Source organism: Macrobrachium rosenbergii, chromosome 53, assembly GCF_040412425.1.
Source record: "Macrobrachium rosenbergii isolate ZJJX-2024 chromosome 53, ASM4041242v1, whole genome shotgun sequence".
NCBI classification, from domain to species: Eukaryota; Metazoa; Arthropoda; class Malacostraca; order Decapoda; family Palaemonidae; genus Macrobrachium; species Macrobrachium rosenbergii.
The window spans coordinates 47,912,281-47,917,936 of NC_089793.1; positions in this window are offsets into that span (position 1 = coordinate 47,912,281).

The following is a 5,656-nucleotide window of genomic DNA, read 5'->3' on the forward strand; positions in this document are numbered from 1 at the left end:
CCACGTGGAAGAAACTCGTCCTCGGAAATCGCAAGTCATCCACGGACCGCCTTCTACACGCCCTCGGAAAATCTGCTAAGGTAAAGTGCCCTGGAAGAGCCCCATTTCAGTCACGCTTTTGTCTCGTAATATTTTCTTAAAGAGAAAGCCAGAAATCTCCCTTGTCTAATGTCCGTGCGCCTCTTGCATCGGCAGTATTAATTCTTTATTACTCCTTTGGCACCCTCAGTGCAGCTTCGAATTCATTATTCTTTTGTCTATTTTCATTACTGGCGTATAATGTGCATATCTCTCATTTCAGAGTGATCCTGTTTCGTGGAAGCTTCTCGGACTGTGTCTGGAATCCCCCAGTTTCATTCAATCCAGTAGGGATCTCCTTCAGGATAGTAATCTACTTGAGTTCCTCTTTCCCGTACTGATATCATTTATGTAAATACACTACTTTAAATTTGCCCACGTGTTTTACGTAATATTTCCCTCAGTAACAAGAGCCCTATGCTCATATGAAATTCTCCTTTGTTTTCCTCTTTTTTTACGTTTTCCCATACCCACAAAGTCAGAATCACAAGGCTAAATTACCTTAAATTGTTGCTACCTGTCTCACAGAGCATATTTCAAACTAAAACCACGGAAAAACGTAAAAATGGCGACCTGGCCATAGATCTCGTTTTGCAGTTGCAGTTCCCCTAGTGTTGCTTTATTGCATTTGCAACTTGCCAGATCAGCTATTAGCAAAGCTAAGCTGGGTACGAGACAATTACGAACCTTTTGTGTAAAACCAGCACACAGATCCAGAAAATTCCACGTAAGTAATGTGTTTATCTTAGCAAAACCTTTTTACAATCGTGACTGTTCCTAGGAATTAGAAATAGGGACGCATGTAATCACTGAGAGAAAAGAACCGCCGTATTAGATTCGTTAATGCATGCCTTTCAGGATAGGTAGTTAGGAAATAACCAGTGCTAACCATCCTTTGCTTCGAGGAATAGTGCGAAATTCCTCTGTGTTAAAATCCTTGCCATATTCTTGCTTCGAGGAATAGTGCGAAAGAAATTCCTCTGTGATAAATTTTACTTCGCATTTCGAATTAGCGAACTGTTATTTAGGCGCGAATAAAATTCCCACGTGGGACACGACGAAGTCAGCTTGCATTGCTGAAATTCTCTCAGTGTAGTTAGAATTCGAGTTAGGTGTTAGGAAAGCGAAATTTAAACTCCGCTTATAGGGAAAATTACTAGGCCGTTGTACTGTTATCCTCTCAGACCGGAATCCCAGACGGTATATAAATATACGGGTTCATTCACCCAGAATCTAAAAATACCTCCGGTGTTGGCCAAACGACCTGCACCCCCACCCCCGCCCATGCCCGCGTGTGTAGCATTTTTTTTTTTCCCCATTCATTTCCCAGCATACATTTTTCTTTGGGTTTCCCGTTTGTAATTTCTAAGTCCTAAGGGAAGAATCGTAATTCCAAGTCCTAAGTGACTCCTAAAATTCTACGTCGCACGTGGCTCCAAATTTCTCCAAATTCCAGTCCTCAGAGACTCCTAAAATTCTACGTCGCACGTGGCATTCAGAATTTCTCCAAATTCCAGTCCTCAGAGACTCCTAAAATTCTACGTCGCACGTGGCGAGAATTTCTCCAAATTCCAGTCCTCAGAGACTCCTAAAATTCTACGTCGCACGTGGTGAGAATTTCTCCAAATTCCAGTCCTCAGAGACTCCTAAAATTCTACGTCGCACGTGGCGAGAATTTCTCCAAATTCAGTCCTCAGAGTCCTCAGAAAGACTCCTCCAGTTTAGAAATTCTACGTCACACGTTTAGAATTCCTCCAAACCCCAGTCCTCAGAGAGTCATACAAAAATTCTACGTCGCCACGTGGCGAGAATTTCTCATTCCTCTTGGGAACCCAAAATTAAGTCCTTTTGAGACATTATATAGTGTAGTTCACACACATCTAAGCCCTTACAGGACTGATCATTCTAGTTCGTTAGAACAACTCCTTAACTTCACGCTACAGCCGGCCAAGTCCGAGCGTGACAAAATCCAACTACGTCTTCCGAGACGCATATTAGAAAATTCGTCTTTTTGCCAAGAACAGTCTCCTCAGACTTCTTACTAATCGTCTTTCCAAGACACATCCAATTTTAACAATTGAGTCTTTTCAGACATATCATATACCCATTATTTCAAGATGGCTAATACCAGAGCCCAACAAAACGAGGATTTCAAATTCTACATGTCCGCTGGGAAGGACATGGGACTATCGGGCAAGATCTGAGAGCATGGGTTCAGAGAACGATGTGGACAATGCCAAGGCGGAGAGAGAGAGAACGTGAGAGAGAGAGAGCAAGAAGTTGCCCAAGAGCAGGAGAAGGATAAAGAACGTGCAGAGAGAGAGAGGAAAGAATTGCTCAAGAACAAGGGGAGGAAAAAGAACGTGCAGAGAGGACAGAGAGAGAACGTGAGGAGAGAGAGAGAGAGAGAACGCCCAAGAGCCCATGAGCTCCAGGTGCTAGAACGACAGCACGCCACCCCCCCGCCCCTGCCGCGGGGATGAGTGCCCTCAGCCAAGCTCACTCGTTCATGCCAAAATGGACAGAGTCCGAAGCCTGAAGTATGGCTTGAAAGGGCCGAACGAGTCCTGGAGTGCTGCGATCTCCCCCCGCGGAACTCTCCCTTGTTCTCACTAAATTCCTGGGCGGAAAGGCCCTCGTTGCCTACCACGCCCTTCCCGCAGACGATCGGGAAACTGGGAAGCCGTACGCCAAGCAGTTCTGGCGTGCTAGATTACCTGAGCGGTGGAGAGACGTTGGAGAGAGCAGCCCAGAGAAGCAGGCCAGACTTGGTCCGATTGGGCGTACCATTCGGAGCGGCGTTGACAAAATGGCTCGATTCGAAGGAGCCACTAACACCGCCGAGGTACTCGGCGGTTTAAATTCGAGCATTTCCTGCGCTACGCCCCTCCTGCCCTCGCCACTCATATAGTGGAAAAAGCCCCAGCAACACTCACCGAGTGTTGCCGAATAGCAGATATGTGGGAAACTCACCACCCTCAAGAAGGATCCATGGGGCGGAAGATAAATCCCCCGTCCCTCCTCGGAGGTTCAAATTCCCACAAAAATGGGAACTCGGGCAAGCCCCTAACTTGCCATTATTGCAAGAAAACGGGCATTCCTCCGAACAGTGCCGGAACAAGAAACCGGCTCCTCTCTCTCCCGGAAAACCGACAAATAACTCGCCTCGCCCTCCACAGGGCAGCGGAAAGACTTTAGCCAGACCTTTTGCACGGCGTGCAAGGTCTATAGCCATTCTCCCGCATGGGCAAAATGCCCACGCAATAATAAACCAACTACTCCCACCGTCGCCTTGGCCGTCACAGATCCCCAGTCATTAGGCCCTCCCGCCGAAGGGGCCTGTATCGTGGCCCCTCCACGACTGTAGCGAGCCAACGCGCCGAGTCACTGCTTTCGAGGACTCGGGCGCACAAATCTCCCTCATCCGAGGGACAGAGTTCCCCACGGAGCTATCGTCAATAGACGAAAACTGTCACGATCGAGGAATAAATCAATTTAAAATGATACTCCCTACGGTCCAATTGAGAGTCACAAGACCTCACCAATCCAAAATTTGCAATCTTGCAGTAGCAAGCCATCTCCCGGAGGCTATGACGTCATCCTGGGACAGGACTTTCAGTCCCCACCGAAATCACGACAATCTAGGGGTCCACATTCCCGAATCATTCCTTGGGCGCGAGTAATCCTCCCCGCTTCTCCCTCAGCCAAGACTGGCGCCCCCTGGGTACCAGGAGGACGTGCAGTCCCCACCAGTGCCACCTGAGTACGATGTACAGTGGCCCCCTCGATCGGTTCCCGATCCAATTCCAGTGCCCGGCCCTGCCTCAGTGCCAGTGCCAGGGCCCCAATCAGATCTCCCTTCAGGAGATGCCAAATTCCTGCTGGTGCCACTTGCATGCCCCGAGCAGGGCCAAGCTTCGTCCGTCCTGACCGACGAGCCCAAGAAACCTCTGATAGCGCCTGACTCTGCCCTAGTGCCAGCGCCAGAGCGCCTACGCCGATCTCCATTCACGGGATCCAACTCAGGACCCCCTCTCTTCCCCGGCCTGGCACCGCTACCAGCGTCGGTCAGAGAACGGTTCCTCCCGACCACCAGCGGAAGCTCACCTGCAGGTGCGGCCTCGCAACCCGTGCCTGAGCTGGTCATCGATACCTGCGAGCCGCTCACGCCACCCCCGACCGCCTCCTCTCTGCCTCAGCCCGTCGCCGACGCAATTTGCAAGTCAGGATTCTGCCATATCTCCTTGGCCGATGAACTACAAGAGCTGCGACGGATCATGGTAGAACCAGCACGGAAACGCTCCTGCGTCAGCTGTCGCAGCAGCAGGCCCAGGTGGAACTCCGTGCCACCCTCCGGTCGCGGGCCCTCCGCTTCCCCGGCCGAGGACGACTGTCCCATTAAGAAAGGCTCGAGGCGAAATTACCACGGGCGTGGGACATTCCAGGTAATTTACAAAGAGCTCTAGAGCTCCCCATGGCACCTGTGCCACCATTTCATCTTTCGAAGGTCTTGGCACCCCTAATCCAGAAGGGGATGTCAGGCCCTCCTCTATCTTCCTCCGTTCCTCAGGAACTTCTATCTCTTATCACCTTCTATTAATCTTCCCTTAAATTATCCCCACAAGAGGCAATTAAATACGGGATACCATTCCCCACACAATGTATAAATCATTAAGAATAACAGAGTGAGTGAGAAGTGGCACGCCCTTGCGCCCATACCCTGGCACCGGGCGTGCGTGTCAGCCCCTCCTGAAGGAGTCGCGCCCTTCGGGTGCACTTTCCTCGCCCTGGGACTGAAGTGATAGTCCGGGCCGTAATTTATAGGCAAAGGACGATAAATTCCCGCCTAACACAATAAAACCCTCACTCTTTTTCCCTTAGCTCTTCTGCCAATATCATTTACTTTCTTTTAGTCATTTAGTTATCTTTATTTTAATGAATCGCGAGTCATAAACTCTTGCCCTTGTGATTTAAATGCCCCTTTCGTAAGCTCTGAGGGACGTGTCCCGCCTTTCATATGCGGTCAAGTTTCATTCGTAACGTCTTGGTAATTTTCCTTTTGTTATTATTATCCCTTTTCCCCCTTCCATTCCTTCCAAGATCTCTGTTTGTCCTACCCCACATCTTTTGTCTGCTCGCCCGTCATAACATTGAGTAGGCAGTGGATATATAAAATTAGCGTAGTTTAAGGTTAGCGAATTAAAACCTCGCGAATACTCTCGCCCCGCATACAGACTGTCAAAATCCGTGTGGGTCATCCCTCACACTCGCGTTGAACGATAGCTGAGCAAAGTACGTTAAAACGAAGATAAATTATCAATGCGAATATGTATAGTCATTACAGTATCGCGTAAAAGGGGATGTCATTTACAAAAATAAACGCTGTTTTTCATTTACACAGCCTCTTCAAGGCAGATTGTACTAACCGCATGCATTTTATCTAAAATTAAGTAACCGTGTATTTTAATTCTTGAACAATAACCTTTCTTTTCTTTTGTTGGCCATAGCCTCATATACGTGGTCCTATAATCTTAATTAATTCACAATTGTTCGAGTCACATTATAAAGTTACCAGTGG